The sequence below is a fragment of the Eleutherodactylus coqui genome, chromosome 12 (genome assembly GCF_035609145.1).
Source record: "Eleutherodactylus coqui strain aEleCoq1 chromosome 12, aEleCoq1.hap1, whole genome shotgun sequence".
In the NCBI taxonomy this organism is placed as follows: domain Eukaryota; kingdom Metazoa; phylum Chordata; class Amphibia; order Anura; family Eleutherodactylidae; genus Eleutherodactylus; species Eleutherodactylus coqui.
The window spans coordinates 55,650,844-55,673,124 of record NC_089848.1 but is presented as its reverse complement, the minus strand read 5'-3'; the positions used below and the strand labels follow the sequence as shown (position 1 = coordinate 55,673,124).

The window sequence follows — 22,281 nt, the reverse complement described above, 5'->3', positions numbered from 1 at the left end:
TGCACCAATTAATAGTTATTCCAAGCGCCATATACATATAAACGAAGCCCGGCTGCGCACGACCGGGTCAGATTCCACATGTGGGACCCTGCAGCGGAATCCGACGTGGTGCCTGGCCTGCGACCCCTGTGTACCTGTCCGGATGTTTTTGTCTGTGCTGCGGATGTGCCGGCCAGCCTTTCTACAATGATGGTTGCAGAAAGGCTGTGGGACGGACGTCTTCCATTGACTTCAATGGAAGCCATCCGCACGGAATCCGGCTCAAAATAGAGCATGTTGCAATTTACCCCCCCCCCCCCCCCCCGAGCGGAAAATAGCAATTGATTTCGTGGGTATGGAAACCCGCTTTTACATTGCAGACTATGGCCAGTATTTGCTGCGGAATCCGGAGGTCGACGCCTGCTCCGGATTTCGCAATGCAAATTCGGCTGCGTGCATTGGGCCAATAGGAACGGAGAACCACACTATCATACAATATATTAATACTTTTATATACAACATATTAATAAGAAGAATGAAAATGACGCTGACAGGTGATCAGGAAGGATATCAAAAGAACACACACAGGATATAGACATATTTGTATAAAAAAAACTATTGGCTATGGCTATCACAGCCTATTAGCAAGCCAGCAGTTGGGTGACTAAGGCTAAAAAAGTGTATAGCCTCAACTGCACAATTACAATATTTCACAATGACCAAAGCAATTAACAGCTATTAAAGATTAGATCCAAGATATACCCATAAAATGACACCCATAATTATACCCTATGAAATATAAATTCATGAACTACCGTAATATGCACCATTCAATAATGTAAATTGATATCCACTCTTAAAGTGACAGTGGCAAATTTTATAAAATAAAAAATTTTAAATGACAGCGCCAATAGAAAAAATATCTAAAACATCAAAGAATACAGCACAATGCAAAAAATGTGAATAAGACATAATGAATCAAATTTGGCCAAAATGGCCAAAGGGATTAGGGCGAACTGATATAATCCACTGTGCTAGCAAGAAAATCGATTTGCTAAAGTAGAATATCCCTACAAAAAATGCCAAAAATCAATGCAAAAACAATTCCGCACAGGAAGTATCTGAAAGTCGATTCTCAAGCTGGTCCATATAGTTTCACATAAGAGACTGACAGGTGCTGAATGTTCATGACCACATATCCTTAGACACAGTTCTTGTTCAATTTGAGTAAAATTTTGCATGAGCGTTCTTCAGCAACAGGCGACGAATACTGGCGTAATTAAAAATCGAAAACTCACCGACTTTCCCTGTAATTTTTGTCACCAATAGTAACCAATCACAGAACAGCTTTCATTTCTTATACTGCTGGGGTAAAAAGAAAGCTGCGCTGTGATTTGTTGCTATGGGCAACGCAGACATCATTATGAAAATGTTCACAAATTATATATTAGATCGGGCAAAGCCGGCTGCTGTCTACGATATACCACCAAAACAAACTTTTCGCATGTCATTCACTTTGCCAACAATGTCCGCTAACTAATGCTGAGCAACGCTCAAGAACCAATCACAGTCATCGCATTGTGGAGGCGGGATTTATGAATTGGCTGAGCCATGGAATTGATTGGCCAATTCATAAATCCCACTTCCACAATGCAATGGTTGTCATTGGTTCTCGAGTGCTGCTCAACTAATTAATGCAGCGCTGAATGAGCCAATCACAGTTCGCGTTGGTTGAGCGAACACTGCATTGATTGGCCATTGCTTCCTTGAGGTGGGATTTATGAATCCTGTTAGCAGGAAGCGATCTTCTGTGGGTCGCCGAGGACTGCAGGAAACCTGCTAGAGCTTCAAGGAGCAGTGGGAAGAACGTGGAGCCTGCTAGGTAATGAATTGTTTTTTTTTTCTTTTTAAGTAACACAGTTAGGGATTATTTGTAGGGTAGAACTAAAAATCAGGGTAGGGCTTATATTCGGGGTAGATCTAATTTTCAGGGGATAGTTGAGACTATGCATTTTTTGGCTCTATACACCCAACTGATGGCTTACTAGTGGTCTGTGTTAGCCGTAGCCAAATATTTTTAATGCAACGGATGGATTATCGCTGCGGAATTCGCAGTCAAACACCCGCCACGAATCCCGCAGCAATGTCCGTCCATAGACATGCTATGTTAACAGATTCTCCGCTACCCACAAGATGAAATCAACCATGATTTTTCGCTCACAGAGGAGAATCGCACAGACAGCTTCCATTGCAGTCAATGGAAGCCATCCGTCCCGCGATACTTCCGCTGTGAGAACTGAGCGAGAATCCGCATCACAGCCCAGCCCCTGCCGGCGTGTCATGTGCTGCACTACGCATACACTCCGGCTTTCCAGGTCAGACCCTCGTAGCGGATCTGGAGAGGTGAGTACAGGGTCTCTGGAGGGCACCGGGTCCGATTCCGCTGCAATATCTTGCAGTCTGAATCCGACCCAGCCGTGGGCATGAGACCTATGAGTATATCCTATGTGTGTTCTTTTTCTGAGATCCCTCCCGATCACCTGCCAGGGTTGTTTTAATACTTTTTCTAAATATGTTGTGAATAAAAGTATCACTATGTGACAGTATTGTGCCACCTGTCTTCAGCTTGCAGTTAGAGAAAGCAGCACGTTAAATCGACACAATTGTTTTTTTCATGATACTGGCTAGGCAAGTACGTTTCTATTTTCCAGGTACATTTGCTTTTTACGGTAATAGGTTTTTGTCTGTAAAAACCCAATAATGTGAAAGTCAAAAAGAGGGAAAATACCTTTGATCGGGAAACAGGCCTTGCATAATAGAAGCAGTGACTAAATCATGTCTTCATTTCCTCCCAGTATCCACCCAGCTTGACAAATAAACAAACTTTAGACCAACTTATCTCTGATGACAGTTATTTCCACTGTAGCCTATATACCTATAGATAAATAAATGCGTTGGTCTGTACTGCTCCTGATTCCCTAGTCTACGGCTGTCTCCTGCACACAATGTAAATGGCATGCTAAGCATGTGTTCAGAAAGGTATGATTTGCCTTTTCATTTTAGTTATGCAAGGGGAACGCTGAGCAATGTTTTTCTAGTCTGGCATGTACATGCCACTGAAATAGTAGGCCTCTTAGCTTGGAATAATAACTATGCTAGAGTCGGGAAGAGACAGGTTTTGTAGATTTCACCACAGGTAAATATTAAAATGCAGACACTATTTGGTAGGGGCAAGATGATAGGAGTGTATTTGCACCAAACCGCAACATAATGTTTATTTCAGGAAACTGTTAAGCTGTCAGCCAAACCATGCATACTTAAGATAAATAGCACCTACATGAAATTGTCATGAGCAATGACACAATCTGTAGTTTAAGCAATTTTTCCAGCTGTATTCTATGTCGTATCTGAACATCCAAACCCTCTCCCTTCCTTATATTATGCGTTTTGCGGTTTCTAACTTCAAAACAGATTTGGTTACATTGTAATGACTACAGTAGATTGTATGTGTCTTTCCCTGCTGTTTACTTGAGGTTACAGTGTTAGTGGCTTTGTTTAGCCAGTTCTTTCTACACACTAATTTGTGCAAGGTATTGTATAGGTATGAAGGAAGAACAGTTAGTAACCTCCGCATATGGATTTGGGTAAAACATACTTTTTATCGTTTGTTTTTAGTTTTTGACTGTGGAATTTTTTGTTTCCTTGACGTGATAATGGAGTCTTTTTGTCTGACTGGCTGTAACAAGAATTCTAGAAATTTGCTTAGCAGCAGGTATTTGCACGTATGAAGATGATGTGAGTATGCTCAGTCACATTTGCAGAGGTCACTATGCAGGTAGGCAGGGAAAATAAAAAATTCTTTGGGTATGTGGCCGACCTCTGGGCGTAATATAATTGCTGAATATAGTCTATGAAAAACATTGTCAATGTCCGGATGTGTATCCCCAGCAAGAACTGAGGAAGAGGTTCACCAGCCTTGAAACGTGTATGCATGCTGGTTTTAATCAATCCATCTACAATCTCATGAGTTCTCATGAATACCCAAATATTTTTTATTTTTTTGTCTATATGGTCAAAATGTTTACCCTGTTGGGTATAGCATTAATTGGAGGGAGCTGCAACTTCTATATTTAGGGACTCCCTCACTGTGTCTCTGTAATGAGGGAAAAAATCCACAGCTTATCACCCTTCAAAAAGAGGACATAGTTTGCAATCTCATATCTCCATTCTCAACTGGCGTTGCTCCACCACTATTTTTCTACTACTCTATGCAGGTAGGCAGACGATTATTTCAGTGGTGAAAGGATGGGACCCCATAGCAAAGATGAAAATGGGTCCTTTATTAAGGTGCTGGATTTTGGCAGCCAGGACAGAAGGGACTGGTGGTTACTTTTCCCTACACTCACTTTCCATGACTCTTAAGACAATTCCCAACTTCAATGTTTTCGAGCAATTCAGTTCCGCTAGAGGGGTGTCCGGCACTGGTTCCAGTAGAAAAGGGTGTAAAACCAAACATCACCCAATTGCTCTGATTAGTTCAGTGAGCGCTGTTCTCAGCCAATCAATGCAGCATTTGCTAAATTAATGCGACGGCTGCGATTGGTTCAGCAAGTGCTACATTGATTCGCTGTGAGCAGCGCTCGCTGAACCAATCAGAGCCATCGATTTCTGGAGGTGGGATTTATGAACCCTGCGACTAGGAAGTGATACTCTGTCGGCGGCCGAAGAGTGCAGGACGCGAGGCAGAACTATGTAACTTCGGAGAGCAGCACTGCGACTGCTAGGTAATGTATTCATTTTTTTAAAATGTAGTCTACCTATGGCTTATTTTCAGGGTAGGGCTTATATTTCAAGCCTCTCCGAAAATAGCCAAAAATAAGGGTAGGGCTTATTTTACAGATAGGCAATATTTTCAGGGAAATACAATATATAGTAGCATTGCAAAAAGCTCCACCAAAAATGCTTAAAAAAACATAGTTAACATAAAACTTGATTTAAACCAGAGATCATTCATAATGCAGAGCCTATAGCCTGCTATGGGCCTATACTGTACCCATTAGCCAAGTTATATAGAGGCACACAAAGTTTTTTTGTTTTTTTTCTCACTAATTCATGCAGAAGTCATAAGAAAAACAATGGCGCCATGCAGAAGCCATATATGCCTCCAGGAGTTAATTTGGCACCATATGGCAGCACATGTACGCCATTGAGTCCAGATCCGTAGGTACTCATCATGATTACAAAATGAGTCCATGCATTGACCTTGTTGTGTGACTAATAATTTTTTACATGGCTCGACATGAGCTAGATGAAGAGTGTCAATCATTACGATTGCCACTCATTGATCTGACATCCACACAGGCAGATTCAGAAGATATAGCTGTTTCTCATATAGTTTCGTGCTTGTCGGCAGCACATCCCATATTCTCATGGTGAGATCTGCAGCCGACAACAAAGATTTTTTTTTTGCCTGTATGAAAGATTCAATCAGCTGACAAACAAGTGTGTGCTCATTCATCGGCTGATCGGGTAAAGCTGCACAAAGCCCGATTAGACATATGATTGTTCCTATGACTGTTCTTTCCTGACAACTGGACAATGTTAAAGGCATCAATATTAGATTGGTGGGGGTCTGACTTCTGGAACCCGCAACAAACAGCTGTTTGAAGTAGCTGCAGCACTTAGGCAAGTGCTGCAGCCTTTTCATTGTATAGCGAACACAGTATGGTGCCTGGTACTGCAGCTCAATGCCAAGTACTTGAATGAGACTGAGCTGCAGAGAGACTACGTGACCGAAGAATGCAACAAAGTAGAAGGTTTAAAAAGAGGCCACAGCTCTGGAGTACTCGAGTACAACATCTACAAACAGCTGATCAGTGGAATCTTAGATTGATGACATCCTACTTTTAGAGGAGTGCATTAGAAGTGCATTTCTGCATCCGTAATACTGACGTGTATCCCAGTCTGACTGTGGGGTTTACTGACCAAAACTCAGAGCATCATCAGGACTTCGGATCAATTAAACCTACCATGTCGGGACACATGTCCATATTATTTGCCATTTATAGGCTTGTCAGACACCGGCCTAAGGATTGGTCATCAATATTTAAGACTGGGATAACCCCTGTAAGTTTTGTCTTTCCTGAACCACCATCTCCTCTTCCTCTCAGTCGCAGACACTTAGCATTCAGTCTACACCAGTCGGCCATGAGCATTCCCCCTGTACCTCACGCTATGCAAAATCCACTGCACGCTCAGAAACAGTCCACAAAGATAAGTCTGGGGAGTTATTTGATCATTCAGCATCATGGATGTCAACCAGGCAGGCCAAACAACAAGATGGAGAAGACCAAGACATTGAATGTACTTATGCCCAACCATTTCTTTCCTCTGAAGAGGAGGATGAGGGTAGGGTCAGTGCATCTAGTCAGCCCTCCATTGGCAATGTGTACTCAGGGTGATGTGGAAATGGAGGTACCAGGTCCTGGTGCTCACTGTAACATAGAGTCCACTCAGGAGAAGGATGACGAAGATGAAGAAGAGGTGGAAGGGGATGAAGTATTCGTTCCAACATGGAGATGCAGGGAGAGCCATCATAGCATATCGTAGGGAAAGGAGGAAGAGGCAGACATTGCGAGGTAGCACCCTGCCAAGACAGCAAGTAGAGTGTCACAGAAAAACAAAAGGGCAGTGCTACTAGTGTCAGTAGCATCACCATCAGGCCCACAGATAGGACTGCTCACAGGACTTGTGCAGTGTGGGCATTCTTTAAGAACTGCACAAAATGACAGAAGAGTGGTCATTTGTAAGATATGTGGTAAGCATTTAAAACACGGCAAGAATGTAAACAGCCTCAACCCAATATGTATAAACAGTCACATGAACTCTCACTACCCGCTGCCTTGGAGCGACCACTTGGGCCAGAGGGCAAAGAGTCAGCCTCATCCTGCTTCCCCTTCCAATGCTGTAGCTGCCTCTTCCTCCGTTTACCTCCCTGTTAATGCAGTAGCCTCAGAGCACAGAGGGGCAGTTTTGTGTTGGGGCAGTAGCACCCCTACTTTAGGCCTCTCCTCCGCTATTGATGACTGAGCTGCAGGCTTCAGAGCCAAATGTGTATAAATGAGGGCAGACGTTGAGCCGTCACCATCACCACCACCTTCATCAACATTTACCCCATATTTCAGCATGTCCCAGGTCAGCCAACCCTCCATCCTATAGCTATAGGTATGTAATAAAAAAAAAATGCCAGCCATTCACAAGCCCAGATCCTGAACACATACATTGCACAGCTACTTGCAATGGAAATGCTGCCCTTCAGGCTAGTATACCTGTGGAGTGGCTGCAGATCAAAGTGATCAAAATGGTCAGTAGTGATGACACACAGATCAGTATGACCATCACTGTTGTCTGTCTGCTGGAACAGATGCAACACGGCCTCAGGGACAATGACTCGCTTCTCCTCCTACTCTCAAAATAAAAAAATTTCTAAAGCAAAAGAAACAACTGTAGCTCTGCAGCTTTTCCTTGGAGAAGGTCCGTGCTCGGCTGTTCTGTTCACCTGGTAGAATTTGTCCTTCCAATTTCTGACATTGATTTTAAAACAAGCACCACACCTTCTGTCTTGCATAGCAACATTTTTGATAGCCCTACAGCAGTTCCTTGCAGCAAGCCCTTGCTTGAGTGTTGTCTGCACCTGGTAAAATTGATGAAATTGCTTTCAAAACAAGCAGCATACGTGTTGATTTCCTTGGTGCAATTTTTGATCTAGGAGACCCCATGTGGGCCTTCTTTTGTTTTCAATGACACCCCTGTGTTACGATTGAACCCTACTACACTGTATACTAGTTTGACCAATTTTTGAGAGGAGCACAGTGTTTCTCAGATGTGGGACTGTATTCCCATGCAATTTGGGCAGCTTTGGCTACATTGGGGCCCTTCTGGAGGGCAAATTTGTGAACCCAATTCTTACTTCAATTGACTTTAAGGAAATTATGATCAACCATCCTGATTCAGGATGCTTTTCGTGAAATCGACCCAATATCGACCCACAATTGATTATTCCACTAATCGCTCATTACTAATTTTGATCAGCAAAATGATGTCTCTGTAGGGTTAAAGAGTAGAGATGAGCGAGTGTACTCGCTAAGGCAAACTACTCGAGCGAGTAGTGCCTTATGCGAGTACCTGCCCGCTCATCTCAAAAGATTCGGGTGCTGGCAGGGGGCGGGGAGCGACCGGGGAGAGCGGAGAGAAACGGGGGAGAGATCTCTCTCTCACTCTCTCCCACCCGCTCCCCCCTGCTCACTCCCGCAACTCACCGCTCTCGTCCGCCGGCACCCGAATCTTTTGAGACGAGCGGGCAGGTACTCGCATAAGGCACTACTCCCTCAAGTAATTTGTCTTAGCGAGTATGCTCGCTCATCTCTATTAAAGAGTCAAGAATAGAATGTTTTTTTTTACCATTCTGAGTCACCAAATGTTTAGTGAAAGAGATTCCCTGGTGTCACTCCATGTGCTGAAGGGACTTGGCTAAAATTGCTGATTAGTACTATAGATCTGAACTTCACAGATCGCTGTCAGCATGACTATCATCAATTAAACTTTGAGTAAACGTATGAATAAATATTTACTTTAATATTTACTTTACATTACTAATGTGTGATTCTGGAGATGGGCGCATCAACAAATTGACAGCAAGATGAGCGACATTTTATAACTCCTTGCTGCTTCCAAATTGCTACACATGTGCTTCAAATGTGTTCATTCTGCTAATTCCTAAGGGCGCCTTCACACCTGCGATTGCGATATTGCTGCGTATTTTTAATGCAAATGTCAATGGGACTTTCTAATGTTAAAAACGCAAAACAATCGCAAAGCACAAACTTGCAATTAGAAAGTCCTATTGACATTCGTGTTAAAAAAATGCAGCAGCATCGTGATCGCAAGTGTGAAGGCACCCTAAGGCTGGTATCACATGGCCGAGCGCTATATTGGTCTGTGAAACTCAGGCCGATCTTATGCTCAGGAACATGCAATGTAACTCTGGATGCGAGACGGTTTTGTTTCAAAAATGCCTCCTATCGCTTCAGTACAGTTGCGACTTCGGCGCGGTTTCCCATGTGATGTGCTTTCTTGCCCCATTGAAAATAATGGGCGAGGTGTTTTGAGGGAACAAAGATAGGATATGCTGCAGATTTTTTCTTGCACCCTGATGCGGGAGAAAATGACTCATGTATATAACCCCATTCAAAAGAATGGGGTTCATATTCGTGCGAGATTTGTGCGGTCACATGTGCAGGTTTTGTACAGGTTTCTTGATGCAGTTTTTGAAGACAAAACCAGGTGTTGATTATAAAAGGGGAGACATGTAGGGATGAGCGAACATGCACGTTTAGAGCAATTACTCGATCGAGCATCGCTTTTTTCGAGTAACTGCCTAATCGGGCAAAAAGTTTTGGGGGGCGCCGGGGGTGAGCAGGGGATAGCTACCCCCCGCTCCACTCCGCCACCCCCGCTTCATCTCTTGTCTGTGGAACGCGAACTGAAATTCTATCACAAAGTACAGTATAATGTAAGCGAATCACAGTGCAAGAAATGGAATCTAGTCATGTTGCCCAAATCCACCAACGGCTATTGGTATAGAAAAGTGGCTGATGTTCACCTCGCATTTCATTCATTGCAATGCATTGAGTGAAATCTGCAAGAAAATTCACATGAAAAACTGCAATGAAGTCATGTGCGGATTTTGGTTTAGAAAAATCAGGAATGGAGAGTAAACTCTCCAGACTGCATCATCCTATCGATTTCATGGCACCTATTCAGGACTTTTCACACGGGATGGAAATATCTGCAGGATGCAGCACACATGCCGATTTTGCCAATTAGGGCTTAAACACATGGCGTTTTTCTGGAACCAATGGTTTGTTTTCACTATAGGGATTCTTGCACGTTAATATTACGCAGGAGAAAAGATAAGACTTACCCTATCTTTCTCGCATATAGTTTTTCTAGGTGTGAGAAGGACAGGGCAGCACCTACCTTCCAGCTCTTTTTTTTCAATCTCGCGTGCTATAGTGTAGAGTTTGAATAATCCAAAAAGAAACCACAGTTTATGCGGTAATATGCTCCATGGGGACGAGCGTATTAGCGCATGCTACCATCTGTTTAAGCCCGAAGCCATGCCTAAATGTCTTTCTCACAAGCAGACACACATCTGTTTTACCATGCTACAGGGTATGCCTAGTAATCTCCAAGTACGGGACCTGAGAATACAGAGATTAGCGATGTCCCTTTTTAGGCCTCTACCCACGGCCAGGCGGGATTCCAACTGCAAAATCTCGCAGCGGAATCAGACCCGGTGCCTCCCAGAGACCCTATACAAACCGGTCCGGATCCACGTGAGTGTCTCGTCTGGCGAGCCGGCGCGTGTGCAGTGCAGCGCATGATGCGCCAGCGCTGGGCTGTGCTGCGGATTCCTTCAATACTCTGCAGTGCCCACAGCACGGAATATTGCGGGGCGGATGGCTTCTATTGACTGCCATGGAAGCCGTCCGTGCAATTTTCCGCACAGAATAGAACATGCTACGATTCTCCCTCGCAAGTGGAAAATGGCATGCGATGCTACATTTTTCCCAAGAAGAAAGCATCACTGACACTGCAAAATCGTGTGTACATAGCAGCGATATTGTAGCAGCGATATTTCTGTCGCCCCGTGTGTAAGTGGCCCTATTCACATTCTATTCAGCCGAGGTTCCATATCATATAAATGGTGACAACAACCAATTGTAGCCATAGGAATCACACTTGGTATAAGAATCAGTCATGGACAAATCTCCTGTGGGAGCCCATGACAGCGGCCGGAGGTGGGAGTTTAGTAGCGTTGCTGCTAAATTCCCTCCCTCTGCTCTCCTCCCCACTCGCTAGGCTAGCTAGGCTCTGCCCCCTCCCCACCCCTTGTCCGCAGCCCGAAATGGGAGGAGGCAGGATGGGGCATTAGTGCATGAGCAGCTTATACATCCTGAACGGCTCTATCAATATAGAGGTTTTAGAACAACATATGCTCCATCCAGACAACGTCTCTTTCATGAAAATCCTTGCATATTCCGGCAATACAATGCTAAACCACATACTGTAGCCATCACAACAGCATGGCTTCACAGAAGGAGAGTCCAGGAGCTGAACTGGCCGCCTGCAGTCCAGACCTTCCTCTACCAGGAAACATTTCTCCATCGGATCTATAGATATGAATGGTTCCTAACTAGAGATGAGCGAGCATACTCACTAAGGCAAACTACTCGATCAAGTAGTGCCTTATTCGAGTACCTGCCCGCTCGTCTCTAAAGATTCGGCTGCCGGCAGGGGGCGGGGGAGAGCGGGGAGGAACGGGGGGAGATCTCTCTCTCCCTCTCTCCCCACTGCTCACTCCCGCAACTCACCGCTCTCCCGCACCGGCAGACGAATCTTTAGAGACGAGCGGGCAGGTACTCGAATAAGGCACTACTCGATCGAGTAGTTCGCCTTAGCGAGTATGCTCGCTCATCTATTGAAATCAATGCATGGGAACCGGGAGTAGGTCCAGTGTAGGATAAAAACTCTTTCTCTTTGTGCATCAGTTGTGGTTTCCAGCCAGTCCTTGAGTGGAAGTGACTGCAGAGGAGCTGGTTTCTGGTTTGCCTTTTCATTGAAATCAATGGGTTTGATTCATCACGTTTTACGGGTATGAGCTTCACGTGTGCAAAACCATGTGCAAACATGTTCATCTGTTTAAGCCCTTATGGCTTGCCTTATCTTTCTGCGTTTCATACAGAAAGCTGCCATAGAAGTCTATGTCAAGTTTTAAAAAGAAAGGTGTGACAACCCTTGCTTATGTACCAATACGCCCCATTGTGGTATATTCTTTTTCTAAGGTTTCAGAGCTCTTTCTATTGACTGCAACAGCAATGACATTCTTTGTTCAGATGTATGAGAAATGATCACACATACAGTAAGGACTCATTCACATGGCTGTATTTTCAGGCCATGTGCATGTATTCCACTGACAGCCCCATTATAGTCTATGAGACTAATCACATGAACTGCTTTTCATAAGGACCAATGGTTTTTACGGATGAGAAGAGGACATGCAATGTTCAAGGTCCATGTGTTGTGCCATGTTTTCCAAACAGCCGTATGAATGTGGCCTAAAGGTCTTCATGGCCAGAAGAAGCAGATTTGCTACAAGACTGTTGTTAAATAATTCTTGTCAATGAAAGATTGTTAAAAAAAATCTAAACAAAAGTTTTTTTAGGTTGTGGAGAGCACTGTAAACTAAGTTATGGTGCTCATAGACCAAGTCTCATGAAGTCTGGGCATGTACTTACTGGGTTGTCACCCCTGAAACTTGGAGCATGGGCAGTGCAGCTGACTCATCTATGTAGGATGTTGCCATGCACTCCCACAGAGAACAATGTGTGTGCATGCATACAGCCTGCAGAGATGAGTCGGAATGCCGGCTTTGAGGGTGGACATTGTGAAAATGGGGAGCCGAGTGAGGATAAAACGAAACCCCAGATACTCATATAAAAGTAGTGGGTGCAACACCCTGAACAATGCCTCGGTGGATTATGCTGTGGTAGGGAATAGCCACCCTTGGATCCACAGAAATGGTTTGGGCAAGAGCTATCAGCATCGAGTGCAACCTGAACTCTGGACTTTATTGAAGACAGTATAATTTTGCTGCAACTGTTCTGCTGTTTAAAAGACTGTTTCCACCAAGTGTGAGAGGAACCATCAAGCTGTCTACCTCTTGTAGAGACTGTAACACCTAATTATGCTTATGCACCACTTAAAGTGACTGTAACCACCAAGTGTTGTGCCTCAAAGAAAACATGATACATCATTTTCTTTGTATAAAACAGTGTCTATGACAGTATAGTGGAGGCAAAGTACCCCTTTTATTGCATGGTACACATTTTTGTGGGATACTTCTCTACAGAAAATTGAAGTAGGGTAAAAAGTTGAAAAAAGTATAAGGACATATACTGGGCTGAAAGATGTCAAAAGGAAACCCTCTTGGCACGCATCGAGTGAATGGAGCCCTATGGATATGTTTGACTTATGTGTTGGGAGCTTTCTCAATGTATATGCTGAACATATGGCTTAAACATAATGGGGACAAAGCCTTAACTATACTTATATTAACTGATGACTTTATGGTTTGTGCTCCTTTAACCCTAGAATACCACCTTGGGTGTAAAGTCACTTGATCAAATTTCCAAACTTTTCACACTGGTGCCACCAGAGCGCTCTTAATTTCATTTCTTCTATTACAACAAAGCTGTATTGATCTCATATGTATAACGAGGCACACGGTAATTGTTGTACAACTACTTTTGAAAAATAAAGGTGTAGTATTGCAGGGTTAAATAACACAAACATTTCCGCTGTGGTTTTAACCGCTTTGCTCCTCTACTGCTCCAAATGTATCTTTGCCATTCTATGCTGCATGGCATGGTGTAATTTGAAGATGTCCCCTTCTTCACCCCAAAAATTGCAAGCTATGGATGGAAAAAAGTTTCAAGGATCTTGGGAGCCAAGAGCCAACTTAACTTATTTTAGCAGCCCCTGAACAGGAATTGTCATAGACTTCAATAAAGAACAATCCAAAAAGTTATTTTCTGGCCCGTTAGCCAAGTAAGTACTGGGATTTAGCCAGTCTTGTTGTAAACTCTAAGGGACCCTTCACACAGGACGGAATATTCCACAATAGCGTTGCAGGATAGGCCCTCCTGCAGAATACTCAGCCCTAAACTCTACACTGCTAATGTGTTGATTTTGATGCAGAATTAAAAATAGCAGAATCCATGTGGCAATTCGACATCAAAATCTGCAGTCAGCCATGTGGATTTTGATGTGGAATTCAGGGACGGCATATTCTGCAAATAGAGATTAGCGAGTGTACTTGCTAAGGGCAAATACTCGAGCTAGTATTGCCTTTTGCGAGTACCTGCTCACTTGTCACAAAAGATTCGGGTGCCGGCGGGGGTGAGCGGTGAGTTGCGGGAGTGAGCAGGGGGGAGCGGGGGGGAGAGAGATCTCCCCCCCCCCCCTGTTCCTCCCCGCTCTCCCCCACCGCTTCCCGTTCCCCGCCAGCAATCTTTTGAGACGAGCGGGCAGGTACTCGCAAAAGGCTGCATAAAAGGTCCCTTATGGGCAGATCTCTCTGCTATTCAGTTCTTTTCTGTTATGTTTGCCCTGTTGATAAATATTCTTGTAGTTTGTTTTTATGCAACTTTTTGTTTAATAGTGTTACAGTAAAACAGGAGATGTAAATGACACGCCATATAGTGTTATGAGACCATAGAAAATTTCTAAATACTCAACAATCTTGGTAATTATTCATATGCCCATACAGAATAAGCTCAGATTTATAATATATTGATATGTGCTATGCTGCCAGCTGAACTACCTGCTATGGCCCTAGGATTCAGCCTCTGCTTTCTATCTCTTATTTTCATGCACTTGGCTCTTATTGCAAAAGTTTTACTGTGATTTTAATACCCTTTTCGTGACTCAAACACATTCCTATAGATCACTTCTATTTCATGCATTATGCAAGTGCTGTATACGCAGACGTATATACTGAAGTCATTAATGTCCAGTCCTTTGCTAGTGACTAAATCACTTAGTCTCCCACTATTGTTAACACAATGGAATCCATAGAAAGAACGGATATGTGGGCTTATATGGGATTTCAATTATGCTTTTTGCAGCACACAAATGTACAACAAAACTGCGTCTGGAAAGCAAAAAAACCCCAACAATGTTGAATATCTATAAAAGGGAAATTCCACTTTAAACCATTATTTTCATGTTCATTACTACATAGACAGAACATTTATGAGCTACGTACATATAGATCAATGAACTTAGGTTACCCTTATCGCAGTCTATATCAACTATGTTCATCATCTACGATCGGCTCTCAAGGAACAAATTTGACAAAGTTTCCATCACAGACTATAACCATTATATGTGATTGCTGAATTAACCCTTTACTGGATACACAATACCAACAGAGTTCCACTGTATATGACCTTTTTATTCTGTACTTCACAACTTTCTTGCTTATCTTGTATATTTAAGGACTCCAGTCTCCTGGCACTATAACTGGTCCTGATGTGTTCATACTGGTATAGGCAGATTCAGATTATACCATAGCCAAAAGGGTGATATAGGGTAGTTTCAAAAATAGGTATATTTTTTAAAGCCATTTTTATGGCAATCTTTCATAAAGTTTTTTGAGCAAGAAATCAATTTGAAAGATGTGGGAGATATAAATGAAGGCTTATACTTCTCCATCCTGGTTCTGGCTAAAAAAAACTTCATGAAAAACTGCCACCAAAAAAATTCCAATAAAACCTGTGTGTGAAACCACCCATACAATGGAACCTCCACCATATGGGGGCTTTTAACAGGTCTACTGTAAACGTAATCCCTAATGGCAGGCCACCTCATATTTATATGAAGGTGATGGTAAAGGCACTATTTGGGCACTATTACCTGGGTACTGTATGGAGCTACCATAGGGACACTGTATCTAGTGAATTCCTTTAGGTACTAAATTTGGATAGTATAAGACACATTTTTGTGAAATATTATAGTAGTACAATTAAACTCGTTTTCTTCATTTTCAAAAATGGCACCCCCCCCCCCATACATCTTTCTATGAGGATCCTCAACAAATCTTAAACCAGTGTAAAAGCAGATAATAGAGGTATCCCATAACTACATGTCGTTATCCAGATGTGTGTTTTATATTACTGTGATTTGTAAGAATATAACTTTGATACTAAAATCATATTCAGCCATGGCAGCCAATGTTAAAAACAGTGCAAGGCATGTAGTTTGGCAGAATAGTGTGTTGAAAGGGCCAGAGATAAATAAGTTAACTTGTACCTGTTCACATTAAGCCATTATATAGGCAGCCATACGCAGCTAGACAGAATATATGTATGTATGTATACAGGGTGTCCCAAAAAATGGTATACACAATTCTGTAGCGGTTCTCTAAGCCCTTTTTTAAAATCTGAATTTATTTATGGCGGCAATATATAGTATTATGTTGTCTCTAAAGATGTCAGTAGTTGCACGATTGCTAAAGCCACCATTTGGCTATCAGGCTATCAGGGTGGAGGCACGCTTGACTTTCGAGCAACGCAAGACCATCTTGAAGTTGTACTCGAATCTTGAGAATGTGTTTGAAGTACAAGGACAATGGGGACATGAGTTTTGAACAGAACCACCAACATGCCTGACAATTACACCCACTTGTGATAAGTTAGAAGCCTACGACACTGTGTATGCGGAGCACAAACAAAGATCTGGGAGCTGTCGCACAGATACAAGTTGGTTATGGTGTTGGAACAGTTTACAGACTCGCCACAAAGGTCCATCAAACAGTGTGCACTTAAGGCAGGAGTTAGCAGATCAAGCATACAACACATTCTGAAGGCTACATTCGGGGATTCAGTTTTCCTGCTCTGTTATGCGAGCAGGAAAGGGGAACCCTGATCTGAGCAAACCCATTTTTTCGATGGAGTTAAATGGCATCCAACTTAACTTATTGACTCTATGTCTATCTCATAGGGTCTCTTTGTATCCAACTTAACTCATTGACTCTATGTCTATCTCATTGGGTCTGTTTGGTTTCCAGTCAGTCATCCAGCATTTTACTGGACATAAAAGTCCTTTGTGCAAGACCTTATTTCTCTGGTATCTCATGCCAGATCTGCGATAGAACCTTCAAATGGAGGCTCCGAATGCAGATGTGAATGTACCCTACGAGAGGTCACTGGAAAGGTTACATCCTGAGATTGTTACATGCCATGAATGAAGATGACCCTGATCAAAGAATGTAGTACTATGAGTGGTTTTAACACATTGTACATGAGGAAGCGGAGTTTAGTCTGATGAAGCACAATTTAAACTAAATGCTACAGTAAATTGTCATAATTGTGTTTTTTGAGCTTCAGAAAATCAAGTGTCTGGATTTTAATGGTGACCACATTGAGCACCTAATATGATTGCAGAAGTCATACATGAGTTACAGCTATCCTGGGAGGGCTATATACATCTGCTAATAAAGCTTACATGCAGATATTTTTCATACTGAAGTATGTATACAATTTTTTGGGATGTCACATATATATATATATATATACACATGTAAACCCTGTCTAGCTATCTATATACTACAATTACAAATAACAAGTATACAAGATACTTGAACCCAAAATGCTTGAGTACTATAGCAATAACAACATGACACGATCAGCATTTCCATGCTTTTACGTTTGACCTTTTTAGAAAGGTTTCTCCACATAGTAGAATTGTAAGCCCTTAAAGTGTCGTCACTCACATATTTATACACACATGAATTTACTTCAATTATGCAACAAAGCTGAAAGGAAATACAATATAAAACAATGTTATTATAAAGCACACGAACGACCACATTCCATCTGACTGCCCATGCACTTATAATAATGGCGTTCTTCATACAAAGAAATACTGTTCAATACATATTTCAACTTGTGGGACTGGAAAAGAATGTATTCCTGGTAAGAAATAACAGACTTTTCACACCCAACTTTCTTTTTTTACAGCTAGAACAATGCTCAGCTTGCAATCCTTTTGGTTAAACAGATGAGCATTTATTTATAAAAGTAATCGGATTATTAGCATTTCTTGCAAATTATCTATTGAGCTATCTCCATCTACGGTATAGGACTACTTCTTCTAGAAGACCATCCCTGATTTGGACAAGACCACCTGCTCTAGAAGACCCTGTCTCACTCTATACGTCACACTTAGAATGTTATGGTTTTGCTATACCTAAACCTTCTCCTAATGTAGTCTGCTGTACTACCTTTTATACCTATTACCACATACAGTGCAAACAGTGGATGCATTTAGCCTTAATAGAACGTCACCAACTGCATCCACAAACCAGAGCTGTAATGCTGTACACACTACACTGTGCAATGGAAGCATTTAAAATGACATGTCACTTTAATCATACCCTGCATAACATTAATTGGAACATTAGCCACACTTTGATGAGAACAATGACTAACTTGTTCTCTCATTTTTGATGTGACTTAAAGCAGATTTGTATCTTAAATACATTATGTAGAATAAAACAAGGAAAGTTGGGATAAAGCTGGTAATTCAGTATACTGTGGCCAAGTATGTAGAGTGTTCTACAAGGGGTCCAACAGTGACATTATGTGATGTTGCTCAATCATGTTGCATGTTGGCACTTACAGTTTCATTCTGCATGTCCCCAATTGTCTTTATAGTGGTAAATAACATGTCCCTATATATACCCTGTGACTAATCCACTTCAGCATGTCTAAGCTTGTAGTTGCAGACTGGATACTTTGCATGTATCAATGCTCTCATTGGCACCAGGTGCCTAAATACAATTCTACAGATATGTAACAATAGTGTATCCATTACACCTATGCTAGCAGAGTGACTGGTATGTTGAGCTTTTTGTTACCTTGTATTTAGTCCATGTTTTGCAGACCGTAATATGCAGCTAATGTAAATCTATGTATCTATTTAAATAGGCTTTTTTTTAAGGCAGTGTTTTTTAAAAAAGCAGCATGCGCTATATTTGACCGCACTTCGTGAAAAATGCACACAATGTAGTCTATGGAAAGGGATTACAATACGGATATAACCCTATGTCATCATATGGTCATCGATGTTTGATCTGTAGGTGCCTCCATATTTGCATTCCTTGGTAACATTTTCTATTGGGCAAATATGGATACATATTTGCCCACTAAAAAATGACATCAATGATAGCAAAAACGATGGCAAGAACAGATCAAATACTGATGATATTGGGTTGTATCCATATTGTAATCCTTTTCCAATAATGTGTATAATTAAAAAACATAATACGCTTACAATTGTAACACATCTGTAATGTAAATCCATATTGTGGACATGTTACAATATGTGTGAAATTGGCCTTTGCCAGTCCCCTGACTTGTCGGTTGTCTGCTGAGTCCTAACTAGTTGCTAATGATGGGGCACATTCAACATACTGGCTGTGAATTTTCCGTACATGATTCTATACAAATGCACTTAATTGTTTGTGAATTGGTTGCTTTGTCATTTTTTAACAGAACTCCTTATAGCTATGCACAGCTGCCATCATTTATATATATATATATATATATATATATATATATATATATATATATATATATATACACAAATGTCAACCTATCAAGGAACTCCTGCAGTGCTTCAAAAGGAGTCCCTTAAAACATCAACTTTCTACTATAAGACTGTAGTCTAACCGTAAACCTTCCCCCAACCCATTGTAGACATGAAAATGCAAATAAATCATCAGGTCCCTTGTGACATTGTAATAACTTTTTTTCTTTTGTTTTCTTACAGATTCAGTTGACGTTTGTAAAACAATTAACCCACTAATACTTCTGCCTCCCTTGTAAGTACATCAGACATAGGCTGCCAACTGACACAACTGATGATATAAGTTGTTACAGTTGTTCTAAGATATAAAGAATGTAAAGTCATTCTCTCCATTTTTACTTTAGACTGACTGCACATCCACACATCTGCGGGTGTAATGACTGTTGTGTCTTTCTATTATCATGAGATGGTGATATACCCTTGCTGAGATCAGCATCACAACTGAACATAATAGCTCACGCTGTATTTAGATTTTACCCTAACTGATGTACAATAAAGCACTGACTGCTACAAATTATCACTTTATTTAGTTCTTTTTCCAGTCCTACGTATTTTTTTTTACCATACTCTGATTTATAATCCCTACTTTGCATCTACATTTGTAAAATGATTCATCATTGATTAGAAAGACAACGTATGGGGTCTGTTAATAAACGCCAAATTCTTAAAAATAAATAAATAAATAAAAAAGATAAAACACAATGTTAGGTTAACCCCATCATAACCATGGAGAAAAGTCAGCGTCTTCACACAGTTTGATTTTTCGAAAAATACGCTGTCTTCCCATCAGCGTTAGGGCTCATTTTAGCCCTAACACCGATTCTATCTCTCTTCTCCATTTTTGGAGGAGAGAAACTAAAGTCAAACTGATGTTTTTCTTCCCATTGATTTTAATGGGGTTTAAGAAAAAAAACAAACAAAAAAAAAACAACAAAAAGACAGAAAGCAAACAGAAAGACTTCCATTTACTTTCATCCCATCAAGTTTCTGTTTTTTTACGGAAGAATAACGCTTCAGACTGCGCCACTTTTCCATGCATAAAAAACAGAAACCTAAATGGAAGCAAACGGAAGCCTTTCTATCTTCTTTTAAGCTACATTGAAATTGATCAGTTTTTTTCAGTTTGATTTCCTCCAAAAAACAAAGCAGAGAGACGAAACCCCGGAACTAAGCCCTAACGCTGGTGTGAAAGCAGCCTTAATTGACCTCCTAAGAAACTGCCCCTGAAATACATATAAATGGTGCTTAAGATTACATTGGGAGTGATGGGGATCAATAGAAGTTCATGTTCTTTAGAGAGCCGCAGAATATGTTGTTGCTATATAAATAATGAGAAGTAATTAAATTACTAGATATAATAAAGGCATCTGGGATACAGGTTTACAAATGTAAACACAACATTATTACTAAATCTATTTAATATCTATAGCAAGGTTAAAAATCGAATAATCTAAAATCATCCTAAACAATGGAGACAGATGACAGGATAAACAGACTGCTTGTTATTATGGAGAGTGGTGAGACTGACCCATGTCATATAATCCAATGATGATGACATCTCAGTTTGCAGATAAAGAAGCTCAGTTATACAGTAAGCTGTGATATCAAAGTACAAGAAGAGATGACAGTGACACAATAGAACACACACCCATCAACAGTGCAAGGACTAGGAAGCCTGGTGCCATCCTGTAGTGTGCCAGCACTGGGTTGACAGCAGTGAGAACTATACTGATGACCTCTTGCAGAAGTACTTGGGTGAGTTTGTCCAGCTGATCCATCCCCTCCCTCCTCCCATGTATATGCCTGATGCCATTGTATAAAGCTCCCCCTGCTGCAGCACCTGGTTACATACACGTACTGTACCTTGGGCAGCACTCGAGTCCTCCTTCCCCTCAACTTCACTTTCTTGTTTCTTTCTCCATCCACTTGTGCACTTTCTATTTAGGAGGATTGCAGGGCTGGAGGAAAGGGGCAGTCAATAAGGAGATGAGCAGGGCTGATGTTATCTCCCCAGAGCCCTGTGACTGCTGTGCCTCCTCTCCAGGAGAGTAATGACTGCTGCCTTGTGTGTAGATGCATATATAGATAGGGGAGAGGTGTGAGCCTGGTAGCACCTCACTGCTTACTGATCCGCCCTGTGAACCTCCCAGTCTCCTGTTCCCTGCCTGAGACAGATCAGGGCTGCAGGGGCTGCATACAAGTGCCATAGGGCACCTGTCCCCCTGTGCCAGGTGATGAGTGTAACCCCTTCATCTCTGAGTTGGTGACATTGATACATTGTAACCTATAGGGCACTTATTCATACACAGTGCATGCCTGCACTCTCGTCTCTCTTTCTATTCTGCAGGAGATAACCTGTATTCCTCCATCTCTTTCCCCTCACTTGTATGAGAAATAGGCTCCAGGACGCCCCCAGGGGGTGAAAGAGAGAAAAGAAGGCAACTGTATGCTTCTTTAAATGTGAACTGGATCTAACCTGTGGTTGATGTGTTGGCATGAAATGACATACCATCCTTAATCTGAGAAGGGGTGAGAACTGTGCCACAACCACTTCCCTCAACATGACCTAGCTAGTGAAGTTAATGAAATACTCACACAGTTAGACAACTTCAGGGGGTTCTACATTCTTTTCTTGGACAGGTTGTAGTAATAGTGTAGAGCTGATGTGGAACCACAGTAACCAGCATGGCTGGTGCAGAACAACAGGCTTTCGTTTCTTGCTTTAACCCTAGGATTCCAGAGATGCAAGCATCCTCTACTGACACTGCAATGCAATTCTTTTCATCCCTGTTAGCTGCTTCCTCGCAATGTGACAGTCATCCTGTTTTGTTTTATGTATCTACATTGTTTGCAAAACAGGCTGCTGCTGTTAATTGTATTATTTGTCTTTACTCCATTAAATGATCAACGTAAATAATATGTTTACATACAGTATATGACCTGTGGTGCAGTGACTTTTGAGTGCTACATTGCTTCTTCAAATGGACTATATCTTATCCCTTTAGTGATGCAGACCCTTTTTTTTAT

The 22,281-nt window shown here is 41.8% G+C and overlaps 1 protein-coding gene across 2 annotated transcripts in view; it reads right to left on the bottom strand.

Annotated features, from left to right (window-relative positions):
- The window catches only part of SATB1 (SATB homeobox 1), a 157,073-nt gene extending 135,769 nt beyond the window's left edge, over nt 1–21,304 (bottom strand). For both annotated transcript variants that reach the window (XM_066585450.1, XM_066585455.1), the window contains exon 1: nt 21,118–21,304. The gene's annotated coding sequence lies outside the window, so the exon portion shown is untranslated. The remainder of the gene's footprint in view (nt 1–21,117) is intronic.
- Between the last annotated feature and the right edge of the window lie 977 nt (nt 21,305–22,281).